This window comes from Artemia franciscana, chromosome 18 (assembly GCF_032884065.1).
Source record: "Artemia franciscana chromosome 18, ASM3288406v1, whole genome shotgun sequence".
NCBI classification, from domain to species: Eukaryota; Metazoa; Arthropoda; class Branchiopoda; order Anostraca; family Artemiidae; genus Artemia; species Artemia franciscana.
Genome location: NC_088880.1, coordinates 27,694,928 through 27,710,341, shown reverse-complemented (window position 1 = coordinate 27,710,341; position 15,414 = coordinate 27,694,928). Strand labels below are relative to the sequence as shown.

The 15,414-nt window shown below is 36.2% G+C and overlaps 1 long non-coding RNA gene across 9 annotated transcripts in view; it reads right to left on the bottom strand.

Annotated features, from left to right (window-relative positions):
• The window catches only part of LOC136038832 (uncharacterized), a 78,838-nt gene that overhangs the window by 62,032 nt on the left and 1,392 nt on the right, over positions 1-15,414 (bottom strand). For 8 of the 9 annotated variants that reach the window (XR_010620319.1, XR_010620324.1, XR_010620318.1 and 5 more), the window contains exons 2-3: positions 3,955-4,083; positions 251-379 (exon numbers count right to left, since the gene is read on the bottom strand). This is a non-coding gene — a long non-coding RNA (uncharacterized LOC136038832). The remainder of the gene's footprint in view (positions 1-250; positions 380-3,954; positions 4,084-15,414) is intronic. The other variant, XR_010620320.1, reaches the window with a different exon arrangement.

Sequence of the window (15,414 nt, the reverse complement as noted above, 5' to 3'; positions counted from 1 at the left end):
GCCCCTTTACTATATCACTGAAAACTACAAACTTCTTATAAGTTAGGAATTTGGTAAAGCTCATCTGGTACAGGGTTCTTTGCAGAGCTGAAATGGATAGTCTTCATGTCATCAATATGGCCTTCTTTCTAAGGTAGTTGCTCTCCTGTTTCTATAATTCTGCAAATTTTTTGATGCTAATAACTTTTAATAGGTGTCTTTAAACCAGTAAATAGTAGATTTCTAATTATCATAGAAAAAAAAAACTTACTAAAACAAGACCGTGATAACTTGTGAATATGACTGCTTCCAAATGTGACTATGAGTACTTGCTACTCCGACTACTTGCAACTACAACTGTGAAAACTTACGATTGCAATTATAGCTACCTGAAGATATTCTGGAAACAAAAAGAGAAAATATTATGCCATAAATAGTGGCCCTTTGAATTTTCAAACAATTTCAAAATTTTGATCAGAGTTGAGCCCAGGGGGCACCTAAAAGAGCAAGAAGGGAGCTGGTTGCCCTCCAGTCCCTCTTCAACATTCTTTCAACATATAGTGCACAGGATGATTCTTGCTCATTAAAAAAGGGACTGTGCGACCTATCAAAAGACTTCAGGGATGAAAAAAAAACCAACAAGGACCAAAGTGGGAAGGGATTTAGATTGCTATTCATGGTCAAAAAATCCCTTTGCTCACAAATAACAAACTGTGACAAACTCACTGTAAGAATCATGAACTGAAAGAACTTCAGAAGAGTCAAGAGTCAAGAACTCTTGTAAGAGTCAAGAACTTCAGAAGGAACTCATATTCCCTGGAAAATAGTCATTTATCTTTGTTTTTCAGTTGGTCAAACTGGGTAGTCCCTTCCCCCAAGATACTACAATTGTAGCATATGCAAATGGCATTCTGTTAATCAGCAGATCGCAATCCAAACTTTCTGAGTCTGTAACTTATTCTAATGATGCATTTACAATTATAGAGCTCTGTCTTAAGATAGAAGCCCAGGGAGAAGCCTATGTGGAAGGTTATGCTTTTTTTTCCTGTTCTACAGTGGACAAAACACAAAAAAATGAAAACCCTCTGCAACTGAAATCCAGCTATATTCATCTACAAAAACTAGATTCTCAAAATAAGGTGCACATTATTTTCTAGATTGAGTACATATCAAAAATTGTTCAAATATGGTTGAAAATGGAATTTTTTTTTTCATTTTTTGGACAAGTTTCGATCCTTCTCTAGGAAGCCAAGAGTCGCAAAGAGGAAAGAGGGGGTTTAGAGAAGAAGGGAATATTTCTAAACCCTGCCTACCTTCTGAATCAGTATGATGTAAGCAAAATCCGGCAAAATTAAAACAGATAAATTAGCTACTTTCAAACAGCAGCACTAACAATTGTTTTTATTCCTCATTGTCAATGCAATTGTCAATGCATTGTCAATGCAATTTTTAACTTCCATGAGGCAAACATGCATCTGCAAATTCAACCATTCAAAATATCTGACAAACTGGTTTCTTAGTATCACAAAAAATTATTTTTGGAACAGACCTCCCCCATTACAATAAGTGTACATTAAAAAAAATTATAGTCATTAGCCCTTTTTGTCTTGAAAAGTAAGCAGAAGACCTAAAACAAATGTTTGCACAATGCGTGTATGTTTTGTAAGAGCACAAGCTGTCAAATCAACAAAGCGGTAAACAAAACACAGTTTGAAAAAGCACAAGTTGAAAAGACAATAATAGTCAATACCAACAGTCAATTTTCTATTTCATTATTAGTAAAAACTTTATAAGCTGATTTAATCAATATATAAGAAAAACATTTTCTATAGCCTGGAAAAATTGTTTTATTTTATAAAAGTACCTGGTTTAGGTTCTTTCAGGGTGAAAACTATGGTATATTACTAAAGATGATATTCAATAAAGTCAACCTCGGTTATGATGGTAATTTTTATTTGTTATTATAAACACAGTTCAAAATAAGGGTTGTTAGCTGCGTCCCCAGAGGCATAGTTACAAGGCCTTTTAACTATTTTGGAAAGAAAATTACATTTTCATAATTTTGATCAGTTTTGAAGGGTTGAAACATCTAAAAAGGGTATGGAAGCTTGTTGCCCTCCGACCATGCTTCGACATCTCCCTCAACATATCTTGAGAGTTTCAACTTACATATTGCTGGTATACTCTATTGACAACCAACACGCACTTAGTACTTGATTATGTTAAGAAGCCCTTTTAAAAGCTGCGAGTGAAGTTATTCTGGCAAGCACAGTTATTTGACCTTTAGACTATTTTGAAAAAAAAGGCTATTTCAAGGTTTTAATTGAATGTATTTGAACAGGGGTAGCTAAAAAGAGCATAGAAAGGGGGTTGGCACCCCTCCATCTACTTTCTAAAATCCCCTTTAATATGACCTGAAAGTTCAAACTTACTGCCACTTGATGTAGTTAAGATACTGCAGTTCATTCTTATTCATAAACTGGATGCCTTTAGCCCTTTTCTAATGATTAAATAAATAAAAAAGTTTTTTTCAACTGAAAGTAAGGAGCAAGATTAAAACTTAAAAAAACAGAAATTATTACGTATATAAAGGGGGTTGCCCCCTCGTCAACACCTCGCTCTTTACGCTAACGTTTGAATTGTGTCCCAATTTTTTAAGAATGACTACTGAAACACAAGGGCCGTTTAATTAGAACAATAAAACGCTTCTTTAAAAATACTAAAAAACATTAGCATAAAGAGTGAAGTGTTGAGGAGGGGGGACCTCCTTCATATACGTAATAATCGTAACTTATTACGTACATGATGGGGTTGCCCCCTCCCCAAAACCTTACTCCTCTGAACAATTCAATCCCGGTGAAAAGCTTCACCCTGAACAATAACTCTTAACCACTCCGCGCGCAAGTTGAGACGGAAAAGAGAAAGTAAAACATATAAAAAGAACTATGTATAAGAATTCTGGCAAATTCCCGCACTATACAATTTTCCCTGACAAGTTCACTCCCTGGAAACTTCCCTTCCTAGAGAAAATTCCCCCGTGCAAAAACCCATAGCAGAAAATTTGCCCCCCCCCCCACCCGAAAATGTATGCTTGCATCCCAATAACAATTACTATGCGTAAATAATGGAAAAATTTATAACTTAAGGACCTTTCCCCTGGGGCTGGGGGGGGGAGTTAAGCTATACCCACACGCATAGTTATTGAGCCATTCAAGTATGATGAACAAAATAGTTATCTCAAAATAACGATCGACTGATTTTGGGAAAGATGTGGCGCGGAAGGTGGCCTAGTGCCCCTCAAATTTTTTGGTCACTTAAAAAAGGCACTAGAACTTACAATTTATGTTCAAAGGAGCCCTCTTTCGATATTCTCGGATCACTGGGTCGATATGATCACCCCTGGGGGAAACAAACAAACAAAAAACAAGAAATAAAAAGCCAATAGTATATGTAAATTAAATAAAAAAACAAGTTTTTTTAAATGAAAGTAAGGAGCAACATTAAAAATTAAAACGAACAGAAATTACTCCGTATATGAAATGGGCTTTCCCTCCTCAACGCCCCGCTCTTTACGCTAAAGTTTGACTCTTTCTCTTAACTCTATTTTTAAAACAGTAAGAAACTTACTATATATATATATATATATATATATATATATATATATATATATATATATATATATATATATATATATATATATATATATATATATATATATGCCTAATGCCCCTTTACTATACGACTGAAAACTGCAGAACTTCTTATTATTTAGGAATTTGATAAAGCTCATCTGGTGCAGGGTTCTTTGCAGAGCTGAAAAGGATGGTCTTCATGTCATCAATATTGCCTTCTTTCTAAGGTAGTTGCTCTCCTGTTTCTATAATTCTGCAAATTGTTTTATGCTAATAACTTTTGATAGGTGTCTTTAAACCAATAAATAGTAGATTTCTAATTATCATAGAAAAAAAAACTTACTGCAACATGACCGTGATAACTTATGAATATGACTGCTTCCAAATGTGACTATGAGTACTAGTTACTCTGACTACTTGAAACTACAACTGTTACAACTTACGATTCTAATTACAGCTACCTGAAGATATTCTGGAAACAAAAACAGAAAATATTATAACATAAATATTGACCATTGGAATTTTCAAACAATTTCAAAATTTTGACCAGAGTTGAGCAGAGGGGGCACCTAAAAAGAGCAAGTAGGGGGCTGGTTGCCCTCCAGTCCCTCTTCAACATTCTTTCTAAATTTAGTGCACAGGATGATTCCTGCTCATTAAAAAGGGACTGTACGACCTATCAAGAGACTTCAGGGATGAAAAAGGGACCAAAGTGGGAAGGGATTTTGATTGCTATTCATGGTCAAAAAATCCCTTTGCTCACAAATAACAAACTGTGACAAACTCACTGTAAGAATTATCATAGTCAAGAGCTTCAGAAGGAACCCATATTCCCTGGAAAAGAGTCATTTATCTTTATTTTTCAGCTGGTCAAACTGGGTAGTCCCTTCCCCCCAAGATACTTCAATTGTAGCATATGCAAATGGCCTTCTGTTAATCAGCAGATCGTAATCCAAACTTTCTGAGTCTGTAACTTATTCTAATGATGCATTAACAATTATAGAGCTCTGTCTCAAGATAGAAGCTCAGGGGGAAGGTTATGTGGAAGATTATGCATTTGTTCCTGTTCTATAGTGGATTAAATACAAAAAAAATGAAAACCCTCTGCAACTGAAATCCAGCTATATCCATCTAATAAAACTAGATTTTCGAAATAAGGTGCACATTATTTACTAGATTGAGTACATATTAAAAATTGATTAAATATGGTTGAAAATGGAATGATTTTTTTTCCATTTTTTGGACAAGTTTCGATCCTTCTCTAGGAAGCCAAGAGTCACAAAGAGGAAAGAGGGGGTTTAGAGAAGAAGAGAATACTTCTAAACCCTGCCTCCCTTGTGAATCAGTATGACGTAAGCAAAATCCGACAAAATTAAAACAGATAAACTAGCCACTTTGAAACAGCAGTACTGATGATTGTTTTTATTCCTCATTGTCAATGCAATTTTTAACTTGCATGAGGTAAACATGCATCTGCAAATTCAACCATTCAAAATATCTGACAAACTAGTTTCTTAGTATCACAAAATTATTTTTGGAACAGACTTCCCCATTACAATAAGTGTACATTAAAAAAAATTATAGTCATTTGTTAGTTGTTGTTATAGGTTGTGTTATTTCGATTTATAGGTTGTGTTATTTCGAACCCCTTACAAAAAAAAAAATTGAAGCTCAGCAAGCACTTGGCCTAAAATATTCTACCTATCTCCTCCCACAGGTCGAAGTTGCCAAGTTTCTTGGTATCCACATACACTCCTGCCTATCATTTGCAACACATGTGTCCTATATCGGAGCCATAATCTTGCGACAGGTAAGTATGATTAATCGTGTGAATTATTTTCTTCCTCCCGATATCCTTGTCACCCTTTATTACTCTTTTATTTACCCATATATCTCATAATGCGGATCTGTTTGGGGCAATACTTATCCTTCAATTACCAATAAATTAAAATCTGCTCAAAATCGTGCCGTCAAAGTAGTTTTTCGGTTGCCCCGACTATATCCCACCCAGGACGTGTACTCCGATTTTGGTATTATCCCTTTCGAACAAATCATCAAAAAATTAATTCTATCCCTTGCATACTCCGCTTACAATAAAAATCTTCCTCTCTATTTATTATCTTATTTTAATAGTAATAATTCTGAAGGCCACTGTCTCCGTTCATCCAACCGTTCCTTCGTTGTCCCCAAGTGTATCTCTAGTTCCGCTCAGAGATCCCCCATTTATAAATCTATACTTCAATAGAATTTAATACCCTCCAGTGTTGAGCTATCCACAAGTTTTCGCACCCTATATACTAAAATTTTTATATTATAATTCTCTAAATGTTTATTCAATTTGCTTTAATTGCCCATGTTTTCTCTTTCCTTTTTTTCTCTCTTCTTCATTTTCAATTTTTTTGTTGTTATGGTCCTTAACAAGTTCGCTTCTAGGATCTTTCTTATTATTGCTGTTATGTTTTTTTTTTTTATTTGAATAACATGAATTCAATTGAATTTAATTTAATGAATTTAATGAATTGAATTTTCCTTTGCATTGCGCTTTTCAAAGTAACTGCAAAATACCTATCATCATCACAAAATTCTAGTAAAATACTCCAAATTCAGGTGGAATAAACTCTATTCAAACAAGAGCTAAGAGCTCATATGGCACTTGTGACGAGGCAAGAAGAGCCAGGAGCTCATATGGTACGAGCTCTAACAAAATTCTAAGAATCAATAGATTGATTTTAAAGGCAGGTCAGAGGCTTAATACCGGAGAAATCTGAGTCACGATGTCCTTCTAGATATCAAAATGCATTAAGATCCGATCACCCACTCGTAAGTTATAAATACCTCATTTTTTCTAATTTTTCCTATCCCTTTAGCCCCCCAGATGGTTGAATCTGGGGAAACGACTTTATCAAGTCCATTTGTGCAGCTCCCTGACACGCCTACCAATTTTCTTCGTCCTAGCACGTCCAGAAGCACCAAACTCACCAAATCACTGAGCCCCTCCCCCCAAATCCCCCAAAGAGAGCGAATCCAGTACGGTTACGTCAATCACGTATCAAGGACATTTGCTTATTCTATCCACCAAGCTTCATCCCGATTCTTCCAATCCAAAGGTTTTCCAAGATTTCCGATTTCCCCCTCCAACTCCCACCCCCCAATGTCAACAGAACTGGTCGGGATCTGAAATAAGAGCTCTGAGACATGAAATCCTTCTAAAAACCAAATTTCATTAAGATCCGATCACCCGTGCTTAAGTTCAAAATACCTCAATTTTTCTTAATTTTTCAAATGAACACCCCCCAGCTCCTCCAAAGAGAACAGATCCATTCCAATTATGTCAATCACGTATCTGACTTGTGCTTATTCTTCCCATCAATTTTCATCCAGACCTCTCCACTCTAACCGTTTTCCAAGATTTCTGTTTCCCTCCTCCAACCCTCTATGTCCCCAGATCCAATTCGAGTCGAAAACGGAGCATGTGAGACATAAGATCCTACTATATAAATTTCAAGTTTCATTAAGATCCGATCACCTATTCGTAAGATAAAAATACCCCAATTTTCAAGTTTTCCCAGAATTCCGGTTTCCCCCTCCAACTCCCCCGAATGTCAAAGGATCTGGTCAAAATTTAAAATTAGAACTTTAAAGCACAAGATCCTTCTGAATATCAAATTTCATTAAGATCTGGTCACCCTTTCGTAAGTTACAAATACTTCATTTTTCCGAATTACCCCCCCCCCCCCCAACTCTACCAAAGAGAGCAAATCTGGTCCGGGTATGTCAGTCCAGCATCTTAGACAGGTTTTTACTCTTCCCATCCAGTTTCATCCTGATCTGTCCTCTTTAAGTATTTTCTAAGATTTCCGGCCCCCCAACTACCCACCCCCATTGACGCTGAATCCGATTGAGATTTCAAATAAGAGATCTGAGTTACGAGGTCCTTCTATATATGAAGTTTCATGAAGATCTGATCACTCCTTCGTAAGTTAAATTAAACGTCATTTTTTCTAGTTTCTCAGAATTAACCCCCCCCCCCCAATAGAATGGATCCGTTTCAATTATGTCAACCATGTATTTAAGACCTTTGCTTATTTTTCCCACCAAGTTTCATCCCGATCCCTCCAATCTAAGCATTTTCCATGATTTTAGGTCCCCCCAAACTCCCCCCTAATGTCACCAGATCCGGTCGGGATTTAAAATAAGAGCTTTGAGACACGATATCCTTCGAAACATCAAATTTCATTGAGATCCGATCACCCGTTCGTAAGTGAAAAATACCTCACTTTTTCTGATTTTTCATAATTAACCCCCCCCCCCCTCCAACTACCCCAAAGAGAGCACATCCGTCCAGGCTATATCAATCATGCATCTAGGACTTGTGCTTATTTTTCCCACCAAGTTGCATTACAATCTCTCCACTCTAAGCGTTTTCCAAGATTTCTGGTTTCCCCCTCCAGCTCCCTCCCCCAATGTCACTGGGTCCGGTCAGGATTTAAAATAAGAGCTGAGAAACGAGGTCCTTCTAAATATCAAATTTCATTAAGATCTGATAACCCATTCGTAAGTTATAAATACTTCATTTTTTTCTATTTTTCCGAATTAACCAGCCCCCCACTCCCCCCCCCCAGATGGTCAAATCGGGAAAACGACTATTTCTAATTTAATCTGGTCCTGCCCCTGATACACCCGCCAAATTCCATCGTCCTAGCTTACCTGGAAGTGCCTAAAGTAGCAAAACCAGGACTGACAGACCAACACACCAAGAGAATTTGCAATTGCTATATGTCACTTGGTTAATACCAAGTGCCATAAAAATGTTAAATTTTTGAATGCCAGAAAAGTTATCATTTTAAATTTTATTGCTTCAGGGTTTTGAAAGCAGCTATATTCAATTCAAGTAAGGAGTTGAAAACAACCTCCAGATTCAACAAGTATATGTGGATATCTTATAAAAATAACAATAAAACCATTTTAAAAGCTTTACTTTTCTATAACCCAAAGGATCTAATTGCAATGAATAGAGTTGTTAGGGATATCTTACTTTTTAAAACAGCTCAACAAGCAGTTTCTGATTATTATACAAAAAGATATTCAAACTAATCAATAATGTTTTCATAGTTAAAAGTAGCTATTTAAAAATCCCAATCTCCTCTCTAAAATATTGTGTTCAAGTCAACCTCATGGAAGGAGAATATTTTGAAATAGATGTATGTCAGCCAAAAATGATTTGCCCAAGGAATTTCTAGGTAAGTTTCTAGTTTAGGGACTAGCAATTATGGCAAGTACTTGAGTTAGGCAAGTAAAGGTTTCTGGAATGAATCCAGGTTTTAAAAAAATACTTGAGAAAGTATGACCAAGCTACTGTGTTTACTCTTGTCTTATTTTTAGGACTTTGAAGAAAGCATTTATGACAGGTCTTAAGAGATGTTTCACCTCAATTTTGAAGTTTCAATCATATTTGCATTAGCTTTAATTTTTCAAATTACAATTCCTTTTATTACAGTAGAATTATAAACCAACACAAGGGTTTTTCCCACAAGTAAAAAATTTTACAGGCCTTCAAAACCTTATAAATTGTACCCAAGTGTAGGTATGACACTTGAAATACTTTTCTTATGCTTCATTTGGACACTGAATCTATTTAGGTTTCAATATTACAAGATAAAGATTATTAAAGATAATAAAAGTTCAGTGCAGTGAAAAATAAGAAGGGGCAGCAATAAAACAAGTTAGTCACAAGTAAACACATTAAAGATTTGTTTGGACATAACTCCTGTACCAAGGATCCCATAAAAACTTACTACAGCACCAAGTCACCTGAGGCTAACACGGCTATGCATACTCTTCTATCCTAATCTTTTCAGGACCTCCCTCTTTACACCATCCTAAAAGCTTCCAGTTCCCCTTAAATCCTTTGTTATGACCTACGCCAGCCCTATTCAAGTTTTAAATGAATGAACTAGGTTTCATGAGCATTAGAAACTTTTTTAGATTGTTTTATTGTTTATATGTGTTAGTTTTTTTTTCTTTGGAAGTTTATTTAAAATGATCCTACTGTTTCAAGCATTTATAAAGATTAAACTGAAGAAAGGTCAAGGCTAAACCTATAAAAAAAAAATTGTTCCTAAGTTTTGTAAACTTTTCTTTCATTCAAGGGTTAAGAATCATTATTCCAAAATTTAAGTAGGCCAGGACTTTGTCACAGGCTACAAGCATTTTATTTTAATCTAACTTGTGACATATTTTTTACACAAGTTTGTATGAAGAAAATATTTATTTGTCAATTTTTGTAAACTTTCCTTTTATCCAAGTTTTTAGAAGCACAATTCCGAGATTTGAGTAGACTAGGACTTTGTCATAGGCTACAAGCATTTTATTTTAATCTGACTTGTGAAATGTTTTTAAGCAATTTATTGGATCCTTTATAAATCAGAAATTAGTAAAATTGGGACACTTAAAACTATTTGAGATAATTTGAAAGGTTTTATAAAACTTGGCTACAATCAAAGTGAAGATATCACTTTATGCATTTTTCTTATGTTCTTTCCAAATATGCTACAGAAGTTCTATACTAAGCCAGTGATATATTGTAAGGTAGTAACACCTTGATCTTTATTGGAATACTGATACCACAAATTCTTGAAACTTCCTTAATACAATCATAGAGAATAATGTAACTCGTCCCTAAAAACTAATAAATTGATTCTATCCCTCCTCTTTAAAGGACAAAATGCAGTATACACTAGCCTACTTATTCACAGAATATTTTTCAATAGCTGAACACTTTTTGTCCATTTTACTTTAAAGTTAATAAAAATCAATGATCAAGATGAAAATACGTACAATAAGAAAAGAGGGAGATGAGAGGGGGGGATAAATGAAGCAATCTGTCTAGTTATAATTTATAACCACTTGAACCAAAACAATTTCATAAAATGAAGTTATACAGGGTAAAAAACCAGAATCCAATTGAGCAAAATTATGTAAAACAAAAACACTCACATCTAGTTACCAAGAAGAATTGGAGAAGAATAGTATACATTAATGAATAGCTAAAAATTTAAGCTATTCATCAATATAGTTATTATTAAAATTATTTAAGATCAAACACTTAAAATTATTAGTTTATTCACTTGCCTACAAGGACCTCTTTTTGGAAATACCAATTATCCTATTTTGATGTATATATCTTTTCAGTGTTTCAGTTTTATTCACATATTAACAGAAAGCTGATTGACTTCTGATTCTAAAAATGCAACTTTTATTGCTTGATATCTATTCTATAAATCCTAAATATTAAATATATTTTTTCCTTTCGATTGCTTGTCAAAATAGAGACCATATTTTAATTTATGCATACATATCATTGGTGAAAATTTCAACCACAGGGCAGGGCTCTTGTTACTACCCTCACATTGCATCCTGCTTTAGTAAAAAAAAAAGGGGGGATGTCCAAAAACTCATCTCTATTTTTCTGGAATGCCAAAGAAAAGCGGTTTTTCCCAAAACCTGTGATGTTCCTAATGGAATGAAAATCTTACTAAGGTTCTATGGTAACTTAAATGGAGGGATTTTTACCATTTAATACAATATACTGGGCTTGTTTGGCTGAATCCTAGCATAGGAGCTCCTTGTTAACTTGGAAATTAGTTAAATGAAGGAGCCTAAAACATTTGCTTAGTTACACTTTATCAAGTTTTAAAGCCCACTGTGTCTTCTTTTTTATTTAGAAAAACATCTTTTATACAGGGGAAAAGTTCTACCAAAATCACAAGTAGCCTAATTATGGACTGACATTTGCATATGCATATTTATATCAAAAGAGGGCTTTTTACCATTTATTTTCTTCAAGCTAGCTAACGATTTATCAAGAGCCGAAAATTCTACATATATCTAGGCTACAACTTGGGCTGTAGCCTATATCTAAATACTAGGGAAAGGGGTGAAACGTTTTGTTTATTCTAATTATGTTTACACCCAGCTTTGCTTACTATAGTACTTTGCTTGCTTATGCTAATTGTTACTTTTGTTTGCAGGTGTTTGGCTCTCCAATGAACTATTGGAATAGAAAAGGGAGGAAACATTACATGGTGTCAGGAGTGGGATCATGGACAGCACACCACACCCAACAATAGACTGGTCTTCACCAAACCTGAAGGCAGCATGGAAAAGGTTCAAGCAGGATTGCAAACTCATGTTCTCTGGACCACTGAGTGGAAAGACAAAAGCTGTCAAATGTTTGTACCTGCTTATTTGGGTCAGCAAGAAATTCCAAGAAACACTTGGAATCTCAGAGCTGAAGAAAACAATAGAATCTGAGTGTATACAAACAAGTTTGATGAGCATGTTCAACCAGGTGCAAATCCAATTTTTGGAAGATTTATATTCCACAAAAGGAATCAAAATGAAGGTGAAACCGTGGAGGGATACCCCACAGATCTAAAGTTGCTAGCACTTGACTGCAAGTATGGTGACAGTGCAGATGATGACAGACTAGGGTTTGGTGTAAAGAATGACCACACAAGAGAAAAGCTCTTGAGTGAAGGTGAGAAATTGACATTAGCAAGAGCCATCCAGATCAGTAGAGCTATCAAACAGTCCAGGAGACCCAGGCACAAATGAACTAAGCAGGGAAGCCACCTTGCATGAAACAAGAAATAGACACAGTGAGGAGAGTAAAACACTATTTGTGTGGTGGTTTATATTCAAGTGAGCACAGGTGCCCAGCAAAGGGAAAGACATGTACAAAATGCCATAAGCCTAACCATTTTGCAAAAGTATGTAGGATCAAGAACTTACATGAAGTAGAGACTGTAGAAGATGATGAAGGAGAAGAATTCCACATTGAAGCTACTGACAGTTTAAAATTTGCAGAAGCTCCAGAGAAACCCTTCACAGCAATAAGGCTTACCCAATATAAAACTGACATTAAGTTCAAGATAGATATGAGAGCAGAAGTGAATGTGTTGCCTACTGCAAATTTTCTCAATCTCAAGGGGGTCCCTCCATAACTAACCAAGACTAAGGACATTCTGACAAGCTATAATAGATGACAGTTCAAGGTTGTTGGAACCATTAATCTAATGCTACAGTATAAAAATTAGCATCCTCAGAATAATGTTTTCTATGTTGTAGAAACAGATAAAGGACCTATACAAAGCAGACAAACAAGCAAGAAACAGAACCTCATAAAGTTCCTTACAAGTATCTCTCCAGAAATACCAGCAGCTCCACAACATAGGTGTATCAAAGTTGATAAGATTGCTGCAGGAATTCTCAGATGTGTTATATAGTATTGGATGGCTTCCCAGGTACCTGTCACATAAACCTTAAGGAAGGGGCAGTACAAACTGTCCAGCCACCAAAACGTGTGCCATTTGCATTACAGCCAAAACTTAAATGGGAATGCCTAGAAGCATTAAGGATAATAGAAAAAACCACTAAGCCCACAGAGTGAGTAAATCCTGTTCTATTGGTCAAAAAGGGTGATGATTCCCTAAGAATATGCCTGCATTCAGTAGATCTAAATTGCTGGATCAAGAGACACCATCATCAAGTTCCCCTTTTTGAAGACATAGCAGTTAAATGTGAAGGGGCTTGGAAGTATTTCAAAGTGGGTGCAAGGAGTAGTTATTGGTCAATGGTCTTAGATGAAGAATCATCTAAGTTGTCCACATTCAACACTATAATTGGCCAATTTTGCTGGAAATGATATCCCTTTGGTCTTGTTTCAGCCCAAGATGAGTATCAAAAGAAAATGGAATAAGCATTTGAAGGAATCAAAAAAGGGCTAATTATTGACAACATTGCCAGCATGGGTGCCACAGTCAAAGAGCATGACAGGAACTAAGCAGAGGTCCTTCAAAGAGCCAAAGAAAAGGTGTGAAATTTAACAGAGATAAGTGCATTTTTGATGCTATATGCATAACCTATTTTAGACATATCTTGAAAGAAGAAGGAGTAAAGCCAGATCCCAATAAAACAATAGCAATACAAGACATACCAGCCCCAAAAAGCAAAGAGGAGCTAAATACATTATTGAAAATGTATAACTACCTATTGCAATACATACCTAACTTGTCCACATCAAATCAGCCACTTTGAAATTTGATGAAAGCTAAGGTTTGGAAATGGGATGGTATACATGAAGCTGCCCAAAAACAATCCAGGACTCAATTTGTAAGAACCTGGCCTACTTTAGTCAGCATGCAAAACTAATAGAAGTAGTAACAGATGCCTCCCAGCATGGAGATGGCACCCAGCTTGTAATGGATGGAGCCACAGTAGCCTTTGCCTCCACGTCACTCAGTGAGACAATACTCTCAGATGGAGAAAAAGTTGTTGGCCATATTGTTTGCCCGCAAAAACTTTCATCAGTACTTGTTTGGTCAAAAAGTCTATGTTACAACAGACCACAAACCCATGAAAGCTATCCTTAGCAAGGCAATAAACTGCACCCCACCAAGGCTACAGCATATGATGTTAGCCATCCAACTTTATGACCTGACATTCCACTACAGACCAGGAAAAGAAATACCTGTGGCAGATACACTCTCCTGCTTGCACCTCCCTAAGTTGGATAAGGAAGCTGAGAGTGAGGGAGAACAAGCCATACACATTTTCTTCAAACTGATACCAATCACAGAAAAAAAAATGGAGCATATATGACAGGAGTTGCTCCAAGAAGAGGAACTGAGCACATTGATGCAAGTTATAGAAAATGGATAGCCTGAAAACCAAAAAGATCCCTCATCTCAATTATCCCTTGTTGGAACTACAGAGATGAGTTGGTTGTGAACAATGGGCTCATTCTCAAAGGGGAGAGGGTTGTCATTCCCAAAGCACTGAGGTCAGAAATGTTGAGGCAACTCCAACTGTCACACTTGGAAATTGTAAAAACATAGGAGAGAGCCAGAACTGTCATGTTTTGGTCAAATATCACTGGAGACAACAAAAAGATCATCTAATTAACATGGAAATACCTATTCTATTCTAGAGGTCAAGAATACCTTATCAACACACCTTATACTACAGCCAATGGTTTGAGATTGACAAGTTGACTTCAACCACCTTATTCCAAGTAATAAGCAAACTCAAGGCACATTTTGCATGCCATGGTGTTTCAGAAAAGATGACAGCCAATAACAACCCACAGTTTTCATCACAATAATTCAAAATATTTACATCAAGCTAGAACATTAAAAATCTATCATCAAGTCCACAATACCCTCAGGCAATGACCTCAGCAAGAAGGCTGTCAAAACAGCCAAGCACATCATGGCAAAGGCATCAGATAGCAGGATAGACCCATGCATGATGTTACTAGAATTCCACAACACCCTAGTTGACAGAGCATACTCACCAGCTCAACTGTTGATGAGCAGACAGCTGCACTCAGCATTACTAGTTCTACCACAAGCCCTACACCCTAAACTGGTAGATAGCTCAACATTTATGGAATCCAGAAGGAAATTTCAGCTGAAGTAGAAAACTGCATAGCCTACAACGAAGGATCAAGGACAGCAACAGAGCTCAACCCAAACCAAAAAGTATGGGTCAAACTTTCTGAGGCCTCAAAATGGGAAAAAGCAACCATCTGGAAAAAACACAATAAATCCCCTTGATCCTACAACCTCTCCCTTGGAAGCAGAGGCACCTTCAGACAAAACAGGAGGGATATAAGACCTTGGTATAAATTTGTCTCATCCACAATATACAATGGGCAACAAATAGGTGCTGCTGACACCATACCATCCATGGGGCAACCACCCTATGCATATAGGTCAGATAAACAAACCTCAATCAAGTT